Below are 12,183 nucleotides of genomic sequence, written 5' to 3' on the forward strand. Positions count from 1 at the left end.
TTCCTTTCTTTCAAACTGGGCATACACTTGCTGTTTTCCAGTGAGATATGATCTTCTATATATCATTGTTAGGATTGGTGTTACTTTTAATGCCATCTTTTTTAGTACTCTAGGTGTTAAATCGTATAGGCCTGCTTTTTATGTAGGTTCATTGCTAATAGTAGCTTTTTTATATGGTGTACCATTTGGTTCAAAAGGTATTTTTGTCGGTTAACCGCTATTTATATACCGGTTAACCGCTAATTTTATCGGTTAATCGCTATTTTTATCGATTAACCGCTATTTATATGTCGATTAACCGCTAATTTTATCGGTTAACCGCTATTTATACCGATTAATCGCTATTAATATGTCGGTTAACCGCTATTTTTATCGGTTAACCGCTATTTTATCGGTTAACCGCTATTTCTTAGTGTTAATAACTTTTAATTTATCGTCTATGCACAAAACAAATAATTATTAAAAATAAGTAAGTGATTGATGGAGGAGGTTTATCGCTTAACCTGTTAACACAGTAATTTTAATTGCTTACTCCTCCCATTTTGGTCAATTAAAATTACTTGAAGAACGCCCACATGTTCCGAGCGTTGAACACGTGGCAATATTATAGCACATACCACTATATCGCACGTCAGTAATCTTTATTTTATTTATGACAAAACGGATTGTTTTGCATGAATTAATCACCAAAAAATGGATTCATTTACTTATCAACTTCCCCTCTTCTCCCACCCTACCTCCTTTTTATATTTACGCCGACATAACCACACGGTAGACGCTTTCCTGGTGGTAGAATTTCTCCTCTTCATTCCTTAATATCATAATTTCTAGATCGATTTGTGAATTATTGTTGGTTGGTTCATTCTCTTTATAAAAAAAATGGGAAAACATATTAAGCGCTAGTTGTTTTTGGCTTTTTAACCATCTTTAACGCTTCCAAAGGATACGTAAGACGCAGAAATTAACAACTATAGGACACCTTCAACAATGAGTAAAACCCATACTGCATAGTCAGCTATATAAGGCCTCGAAATGACAAACGTAAAACAATTCAAACGAAAAAACTAACGACCTAATTGATGTACAAAATAATAAACGAAAAACCAAAAGTGTAACACAGCAACAAAAAGTAAATAAAAAAACATTGGATGACAATAAATTAGAATGTCCCATGGGAGTTTAAAAAACATTTAATGGCACAAGTAACACGATACCGAATTGCATATCTCGCGATTTTTAAAATATTTTGTACACTTTTTGACTTTAATCCGAATTAAATCGGAATATGAAATACAAAATAGAGGTCACAATTTTTGTTTTTTTGCAATTTTCATTGGAAACTTAAATTTTATGCCAGGTTCACACTGCCGATCAGATCAATTCGATGATCCCTATTGTCCCTATTCCACCACCAAGCGAAACCAAAATCTTGATCGGGCCTGTTTACGACTTCTACCCGACTGTTATTCGACAGATTGTACACGACTTTAACTCGACCATCCACGACTCCAACCCGACCACTAATTGATTAAATATTCGATAATTCCGACCAATTTACGATCCACACGATGTTTACTCGACTTGTTAGACCAAATCAATGATACTCGTTCACAGCATGATCTCTACCAAACCAGATCGACCGAATCGTATAGATAGTCGGGAATTAGTCGGGTATATACAATTTTTATATAAAAACATCATATTTTATTATGCGACGCCGCAGTGTAGGGGTCATTAAGACTAATACCGAGTTCCACTATAAAATTTATACGTCGGGTTGCTTTGCTACAACTAAAAGTGAAAAAATGGGGTATAAGTGTTGCCTTTGTCCATCCGTAAGTACATTGTGTACGTACGCTCTCTTCAAGCTTCGTCACAACCTTTGACCTGTCTCTCTGTGCTCTATAAATCCAACTGCTTTATTTCCATATAGATATTCTAATGGTTTTACTCGGACCTTCTGTGCACTACTGAATTTAACCAAACAAACGAAGAATGTGTCCATGGGACATAGATAATGCCCCAGCTTGCATATAACGTTATAAAGGTTCATTCCCCGAGAACGACAAAAGTGACGCCTTCCAAATTCGATCTTGATCTGTGTTTTATGATAATAAGTGTTGTGTGTAAGTTTCATAAAATTTTATTGAGGCTAAACAAAATTAGAGAACGGAAACAAATTGTGAGGACATACGTAGAAGACGAACAAGAAGGCGTAGACAGCAACGGATGCCGAGACGTCTAGGTTAGGCAGTGTGTAACACGGCGACCACTGTGTGAGTAGCATCAGAGACTTGCAGGAGTTCGACAAAGAGGACCCCAATGGTTGAAAAACTTCTTCAGAGTCTAAGCTGATATGTTTTGGGAGTTTAACTGGTCTTTAAATTTCTTGAAAATGACACCACAAAATGAGATTTGTCACTGGATTAGTACTTATGTTAGATAGCAATATACATAAATTTGACCATCCCCTTTTCCTTGCTTTTTTACAAATGAAGCTTGCTGTTTGTGTCATATATATATGCATACATGTATGTGTGTATCCATGGCAATTACCTATTGGCTAAAAACTATTGTAGAAAGGTGGTAAAGCTGTCATATATTTCCCAAAAATTGACCAGAAGTAGACTTGTAATCCCCTGGAGTGAAACCTTTTCTGAAACTGTTTACGTATAACTATCAAGAGATCAAATCAAAATCAGTTGTCTTTCGTCTTATTTTCTGTAAAATTGCGTCATAAAGTTCGTTTGTACGGTAACAGAAAGTTGTTCATTTCTGTATTATTTGGTGTCCTGTGGAGAGTTACCTCATTGGCAATCATACCTGATCTTATTTTTATACTACACAACAGTCAAACAGAAAATAGTTCATAAAACAGGTAAACCCCACTTTGGAGGTTTTATTAGTCATTAGCATTCTAATAATGATTTTTTATTGCACAATTACTTTCATATCTGAAAAAAACCAAGGGACCAAAATGCAGAATCTATTTCCCTTCCGGAACACCTGCACGAGATAGTCCCAGGTTTTGTAAGGTTTCGTGTTGCTAATTAGTTTTAAGCTTTCTATTTTGTGTTATGTGGACTGCTGCATGTTTTTCTTCTCGTCGTTTTTCGTTTTTCTTAATGGCTGTGTAGGTATTTTCGAAATTTCAGTTTGATTGTTCCTTTGGTATCTTTTGACTCTCTGTTAAAATTTTACCCCTCCTTGCAAATGTACAGACCAGTACTGTACATGGAGGATTTTTGGTACAATTAAAAATAAATAGTGACAATATACTTTTGCGAAAGCAAAGTTATGAGAGTTATTCAGATTTGCAAACATTTTTACTGAATCGTGTAGCAATCATGTGTACTTGTATATGGCCGAGTAAAGATCGAAGAGATGTCGAATATGGTCGCGTAGAGATCGGGTATTGGTCGATTTGGTCTGGGGTCAAAATAATATAGAGGTCGCGGTGATCTAAGCGATCGGGCATCGGTCGAGTTCATCTGGACCACAGATCAACCAGGTTGGCGTTGATCGGGAAATGATCTGATACTAATCAAGCAAAGGTCGAGATGATCGAGTAAAGATCGGTAAAATATTTGTATTCCACCCAAACTCGATCTTTACACGATCATTTCCCGATCAATTCGACCGTTACTCGACGAATAGTCGATCTCTTCTTGTGTATATCATTTTATTCTGGTATCACCTAAGTTGAACAAAGGTATACAGAAAAACATATTAAATAACATTACATTGCATTGTACATTTGGAAAGGAAGCATTAAATATGATTGACTGGCTTCTCGATCCTTACTCGAATGTTTTTAACATGTCAAAAATTATCGGGTAGAATTTCAGATTGATGACGACCAATATAGACAACCTCGAGCATTCTTGTCGATTGAGTCAGACCAGTATCCCGATTACTTAATTTGTCATGATCGGGATTGATCGAGTTGATCTGATCGGTAGTGTGAACCTAGCTTTAGTTACCCGCACAAGATCAGCCAGATTCACACAGTCGATTAGATCAACTCTATGAACCCGATTGCTCAAATTCCCACGATCAAGCGGGACCACATTCTTGACCAGGCTTGTTTACGACTTCTACCCGACCGCAATCCTACTGTACAAGATTTTAACTCGACAATTCACGACTTCTTAATGACTACATCATGACTCCAACCCAACCACCACTAGAATAAACATTCGACTATAAGACGAATTCACAATCTCTACAAGATCTCTACAAGATCTTTACTCGACTAGCTAGAACAAGTCAACAAAGCTCGAACTCAGCCCGATCTCGACCAGAATTAATAGACTTGATCGTAAAGGGGTCGTAGGGATAGCCGGGAATTGGTCGAGTAAGTGCAATTTCATTAGAAAAAAGTCGGATTGTCTTATGCCCCGCCGAAACAAAGAGACATTTAGTGTTACACTTGTCAATCCATTCGTCCGTACGTCTGTTCATTCCACATATTAGTTTCCGTTCTCTAACTTTGGTTTGCCTCTATTAACCTAATGTTATGAAACTCATACACACTGCTTATTACTAGTATCCTAATCAAATATCACAGATTAAATATCGTTATATGCGAACGGGGACTAAAGCGTCCGGATAAAGTGCACCAAGGACTCTGGTACACTGTACTGCAACTACAAAGGATTATTCTCAGTCACACTATTAGCCCTCGTTGACGCATATTACAAGTTTATATGGTACAGAGATGGAAGTGCGTCTGACTCTTTAACCATTCTGAATAGAGGACTTTGATTGAGGAACTAGAAACACCCACTGCCCGGCGATATGGAGAACACTCATACCGGTACCTCATGATGAATATGATGCATTACCATTGAGATCTGGATGAAGCCGTACTCCAGATATATCAAAACCGAGACTATCTTATGCACTATTTCAAAATGCCAGCAGGTTCAGTTGAGTGGCAAGAGAGTATGATTTTGTTCATCAGTGCTATTGTAAATTAAGCTACTTGTAGTTTTATCGTTAAACCACTGGTAGATGTTTTGCCTTTTTTAAGTTTCAAAAATGATTCGAAACGTTTGTATTTACTTATTTATTAGATTTACTGCTCTTTTCTTGAAAATGACACCACTAAATGAGACTCGTCACCGGATTGGTACTTATGCAATATGACAGGCGCAATGTGTATTTGGTGGGTTTCGTGTTGCTAAGATTTTAGTTATAATGAGTTGTGGACTGCTGTTTGTCTTGTCGTCGTTTTTAGCTTTTTTCCATGGCTGGGTCGGTTTGTTCTTGACCTCTGGGTGTGATTGTTTGTTTGGTATATTTGCCTCTGTTAACGTACAGCTAAGTACGGTACACGGGGAAATTTTTGCGGATTTCATTTTCGTACATTTCAAAATAACAAGGACAATATATTCTTGCGGGAAAAGTTATGAGAGTTAATTAGATCTACACATCGAAAAGTGGTTGCGTTTGGTCGAATAGAGATTGGGTATTGGTCGAGTTGGTCTAGGATAAAAAAAAAAAATATTAGTAATCGCAGTGATCGATGACGTTGGTTGAGAAACGATCGCATTTTAGTCGAACAAAGGTCGTGATGATCGAGTACTGATTGTTCAAATATTTGTATTCAGACCAAACTCGATCCCTTTACGATCCTTTTCCGATTGACTGGCTTCTCGATGCTTACTCGAATGTTTTTGAAACGTCAAAAACTCTCTGAAAGAAAGTCAGATCGATGACGAGTAAGGTAGACCACCCCGAACATTCTTGTCGAACTAGCCAGACCAGTCTCCCGATCACTTTATCTGTCTTGATCGGAATTGATATAGTTGGTCTGATCGGCAGTGTCAACCTAGCTTTAGCTTCAAAAATACTAGACTTCTTTGTTACTTAATTAAATTCTCATCAATAAAATGACCTTTAGCTGTCATATATCACCATTTCAAAACCAAATTCTAAATTGTTGAATTAAACAGCTTTGCATAAAGTTTAACCTATAGAAACCATGTATATCCCGAATTTTTCGTGTATAATTTGTTATGCCAATTCATAGCCAATGTTTAAATCTTTAAGAGACAGATGCCGAATCACTATAACGACCGAAAAAAAAATCCCTAAGACAGTGTGAAAACCTTAACACATTAGCACATTTACCCTAAAGTCTTAATGCAAATTAATTGACTAAATTTGTGGCTAAATTATATCATCTTATAATTATTTTGCATTAATTCTTTATCCCTCATTTTTTTGCCAAGCAACAACATCAAAAGAGCTATATAAATGTTCGTGAGAGTCGGGCTCGATGATATTAAAATTGGCTTTAACGAACGCAACCTATGTATTACTGGTAAATTATTAAACCAGGGATATCGTTACCATAAATTACTTAAAACCTTTACTAAATTTTTCCATAGATATAAAGATTTGGTTTTGAAGTTTGGTTGTACCTGTAGAAAACTTATTTCAAACGGGATAGCACATCCTCATGTTTACGGAAATGTTGTTAACCGTGCCCGGAAATTTAGAAATGATCCATGTAAACTTGTTGCTCCTTTAAATAAATTTATTCTTAAAGGTTACCTATTCAACACTGTAATAAGATCATTGAATATTGTTTTTATTGGTATAAATATTGATTTTTTTACACTAAATCCATTGTATGTTGGATGTGTACGGATTGAGTGTTTAGTCTTAGAGGCATGATTTTTTTATTAGTTGTTAGTGGCTTTAAACTAGCTGTCAGATAACTGCGAGTACTCTCAGATCTGTTCATTGTGACTTTTTGTGTCGGGATGTATAAGTACCCGGTCACGTCCACTTGTATTTTTTGTCTATCTGATGAGTTAAGCCTTTTTCAACTGATTTTTTATAGTTCGTTCTTATGTTGTACTGTTATACCACTGTCCCAGGTTAGGGGGAGGATTGGGATCCCGCTAACATGTTTAACCCCCGCCACATTATTTATGTATGTGCCTGTCCCAAGTCAGGAGCCTGTAATTCAGTGGTTGTCGTTTGTTTATGTGTTACATATTTGTTTTTCGTTCATTTTTTTACATAAATAAGGTCGTTAGTTTTCTCGTTTGAATTGTTTTACATTGTCTCATCGGGGCCTTTTATAGATGACTATGCGGTATGGGCTTTGCTCATTGTTGAAGGCCGTACGGTGACCTATAGTTGTTAATGTTTGTGTCATTTTGGTTTTTTTGTGGATAGTTGTCTCATTTGCAATCATACCACATCTTCTTTTTTTATATTTGAGAGTATTTTCATAGATTGAAATGATTTCCGTGTACATATTTTATTATCATGCATAAAACGATGCATCCAATGTCGTCTGATAGGACCCGACACTGTTATAGTATGTCGGCAGTTATAGCTTGGGTTTGTCCTCTAGCTTAGACTTGATTATAATTAAATAAAAAAAAATATCATTTACCAGTACATGTTAAATCAGTCATAAATCTATAAATGATTCATCAATATCATGACAGATATGCCATCATTAGGGCATACAACTATCAATTATCAATTTCCCCTAGACTTTTGTGATTGCTCTACATAACTAATGGTTCAACATTTGACACTTGTCCTCGTCAGACTGCAATAAATTTATGCGAATATTTCATGATACTTTGTATTTTGCTATTAAAAAATAATGAATATATTCTTTCTTGTTTAAGTTTCTGTTCTGCAATATTTCAGTAGAATCAATAAATAATAATAATACATATATATATGTTTTGTAATTATACTAGTTTCGTCGTTTTTTACGTTATCATAACCACTTATACTAATCTAAAATTTGTTAGATTTGTATTAATTTTAATGGTCACCTGTTGTTTCTGTATCAGTCGCTTCATCTTTAATAAACCCTTGGAATACATGCTGTGATGGACACTATTGTGATTCAGATTGATAACATTTGTTTCTTTTAAATGTATTTCAAGGTCAAGAATGCCATATGTTGTAAATCTTAAACCTTTAGTTACAATAACACCTATGAATAGTATGGCGTACGGAAAGGGTCAAAAGTAAAAAGAGCAGCATAAGCTATATTTAATAGCTTATGCTGCTTTGTAGCATAAGCTATATTCGACGTACCGAAAGGGTCAATATCTATTTGTCTGGTTATGCTGCATTTTAATCGCATATGCTATATTACAAATACTGACTATGCTATATTTTCAAATTGTAGCATATGCTGTACTATTTCAAACACATCAATAAAGGGTCAAAACTCGAAAGTAGCATAGGCTATATAATCTATTTTGATTGGACTGTATATCTTACTATTGGAAGGCGTGTTTAACGAATCTATTAAATTGTCATCACTAAAGTCTCCGCCCCTTTTGCATCAATACTTCTAAAAATGTTATGTATAATACGATCATTTGAAAACAAAAACAAAACTTTTTTAATGATCAATTCGAGTATTTTGAGAGAAGAAAATCTTTGTTTAATGTTATTACATTTTATATATTCATATGTTTTTGCCTGGTACATATTAGTAGATTTGATCTCACTGGCATCGGGTAGTTTTAAAACAATTATGTAAGGGGCACACACGAACAATAATTTTCTTGTATTATCTTGGGTGATGTATTAATTATGTACCCCGCAGAGCCTTCTCGCGAACAAATGTAATCATTTCTATTAAATTTGTATTATACGCTGCACTTGCTATAGAAAACTATGTCAATAATGCTTTATTTGACATAAACAAATTTCTCGACGATAAATGATTCTAAACTAAATAATTTGTCGGACTACAAATTCTGGAAGTGGCAATTAAGCACCTGCAGTGACTGTGTCATTTAGTAAATATTCAGATCATAATGATTACACCAATAGGTCTAAGTAGATTCAGATTCAATATTTTATTAAAGTCTCACTACTTGCAATACATAAATATACAGTACATACAGAGTATATACACAATATAAAACAGACAATACACAAATATAAATTACAAGTACCATTCTATTAAGAATTATGAGAGACTATAAAACCATTTCTATATAAAACTAGTTAAAATACATACGATTATTAAAATCATTTCATTTTAAGAATATAAAAAGGTATTTCTTCTACTTAAAATATCAAAGCAGGTTTTGGCAACCATATCATAACAATTAATGTTTTTAAATAAATAAACAAATTTATCATCATCAGACAAATCATTAAAATCTACATTATATTTCATAGCTTCGCTATATAAACAAAAGCGCAAATCTGCATATAAAGGACATGCCGTGAAAGTATTACATGTTTTTCGTCTTCTATGTTATCATTACACATAAAACACACTCTTTCGTCTACATTTTTATTTTCATACCGCCCTGTTTCAATTCTCAACGGAGCTACTCCGCATCTAAATTTAGCAAAAGCACTTCTATATCTATAAGATAATGTTTTAGATAAATATAATTCACTACCATAACTGTCTTTAAACAATTTATAAGTCCGCAATTTTTTACCAACATCTTGTGTTAATATTCTATTTTGCCAATTTTCTATATACTTATCAAGTAAAAATTCTTCTATCTGCATAATATTTTGTTTACACAGTACATTATTTAAATCAGTATACAAAGTATAAGTATAATACATTGAATTCTTCTTATATTAATTGCATGTGCATTGTATTATTGTATTAGGCAGCAACCATTTGATTTTGGGGGCTATGGAATTTTTTTCTGGACAATTTTTTTTTGGCGACAAGTCGAAAACATTTTTTTCTTTCAATTTTAGTATTAATATAGTGGCAGCTGAGGGTGGAACAAACAATTTTTTTCTCAGGGTCTAAAACAAATTATTTGTTTTCCTAAAACTGGAAACGAAACCTTTTTTTCCAAAAAAATCCATAAAGTGGGACTAAGTTCATAATTTGATAATACATTATTTTAAAGTTTTTTTCACATATTCACTGGCCATAGTACTGGTCTTATACATAAGACATTAACAGGAATATTTTGGGGACTAGTCTTCAATGCTGTCGACGCCAAGTTATTAATTTGAACAAGAAATATAGAAAAGTGTCGAAACGGTCTATTCCTTAAAATTCTAGAAAACCTGCATCCCGGGAAATTTACTCCATATTTTGAAATGGTCCCAAACTCTAAGTTCTGTCATACATAAATCTATAGTCTATACCAAAAGAACACAAAGAAAACAAGAACAGAATTTATAACTAGGTCCTTGAACATCGGCACAAGCAATAAAGAAAAAGGTTTCAGCTTTAGATTGAGAACAAGTTTTGAGCTTTTAGCCGTACAGAAACCAGAAACATGGGTGACAATAAAATATTTCATAAGTGAAAAAGTTCGTATATATATATGTTAACTTTTAACTGTGAACGTAGTTTTTGTGTATGCTGAAGGAAATTAAGTGTAATTTGTTTATACGCTCAATTCAGTTAATTTCATGATGTATTTTGGAGTTAAGTATCATATGACGTTCATTTCTACTGTAGTTAGTACATATGTTTGTTCAGGGGCCAGCTGAAGCAAGCCTGTGGTGCGAGATAATCTCGCTGTATTGAAGACCCATTTGTGGCCCTCTGCTGTGTTCTGCTATTTTCGTCGGGTTCTTGAAACATTCTCAATTCCATTCTCAATGTTGCAATTAGTTATCAAATGTTTATATATTATCCTGGTAATAATTACTCAGATTTATTGCAGACTAACAATGACTATCTGAGATCATAAATTAAAACAATTGAATATAGTAAGGCAGTTGAATTTATCCGGCAGCCACGACTACGTGTCTTGTGTCACTTCTTGAGTCATGGCGTTGTCAGTTTATTTCCAATCTATGACATTAGGCATAAGACATTATTTTATTATAGCGATCATGGGCCAGGTAATGATTTTGACTGTTCCTAGCTCTTGTATCATTCGACCCTCTTTTAAAATACTTGTTTTTTTTTTGCAATCTTAAATTGCAAAATTAGCGGCTCAATCTTGTTACTGTTAGTTGAAGTTGTAATCATCCGAAATAGAGAACAAACACATTATTTGTGGCAGAAAAATTGCCGTTAAGCAGAAGGTAAACAGTTTTAGGGGTATTCTTCGCTTTTCTGTTCTTTTTCTCGCTCAATGTTTTCTTGTTCTTGTGTTTCTGGTATTATTCTTAACCTTAATTGTATGAAATTTTACTGTGTGTGTTCAGTTCGCTTTTTGTGTTTCTTTCATAATTTTTCGTGGTGATATGCTAGTTTCTTGTAATTCTTTTAATTCATGTGTTATCTCTAAATATTCTTATGTTGTCTAGAAGTAAAATAACCAATAGCATTTACCAGTTTTTTGTTGTTGCAAACAAAGCTTAATGGAGATATGGAAACTAAAAAATGATTGAAGAGGTAGACATAGAGGTATGGTAGGCTTTTATCTCTCTGCTTTCCAAAGATATTTTCTGATTAATTCAGAAAGGCGTTACTGTTAATCTTGTGGCATGGAATGGTTGTATAAAGTGTAGAGAAATAAAAATGTATTGTGCAATTTCGAAATTCCAAAAGATTTTCATTATAGAAAATTTAATAAATCTCTCAAATTCCCACTCCTTCAGTGAGCTATGTCTGAATACTTCCCCGTAGTTTTAGTTGAAAAGATTTTTGTAAAAGATTAAGATTTTTGTGATTTTTTAAAAATAAAGATAAAATGGTAAAATTGACTTTAAAGGGCAATAACTCCTTGAGGGTTCAATTGACTAATTTGCTCATCATGACTTATTTGTAGGCCTTACTTTGCTGTACTTTATTGCTGTTTACAGTTTATCTCTATCTATAATAATATTCAGGATAATAATCAAAAACAGCAAAATTTTCTTAAAAATTACAAATTCAGGGGTAGCAACCAAACAACAAGTTGTCCAATTCATCTGAAAAATTCAGGGCTGATAGAGCTTGACTTGATAAACAATTTTACCCCATGTCAGATTTTGCTCTAAATGCTTTGATTTCAAAGTTATAAACCAAAATCTACATTTTACCCCTATATTCTATTTTAAGCCATGGTGGCCATCTTGGTTTGTTGACCGGGTCACCCGACACATTTTTAAACTAGATACTCCAATGATGATTGTGGTCAAGTTTGATTTGATGTGGCCCAGTAAATTCAGAGGAGAAGATTTTTAAGATTTCAAATTCAGGGGTAGCAACCCAACAACAGGTTGTCCATTTCATCTGAAAATTTCAGGGCA

The sequence above is a fragment of the Mytilus edulis genome, chromosome 2 (genome assembly GCF_963676685.1).
Source record: "Mytilus edulis chromosome 2, xbMytEdul2.2, whole genome shotgun sequence".
In the NCBI taxonomy this organism is placed as follows: domain Eukaryota; kingdom Metazoa; phylum Mollusca; class Bivalvia; order Mytilida; family Mytilidae; genus Mytilus; species Mytilus edulis.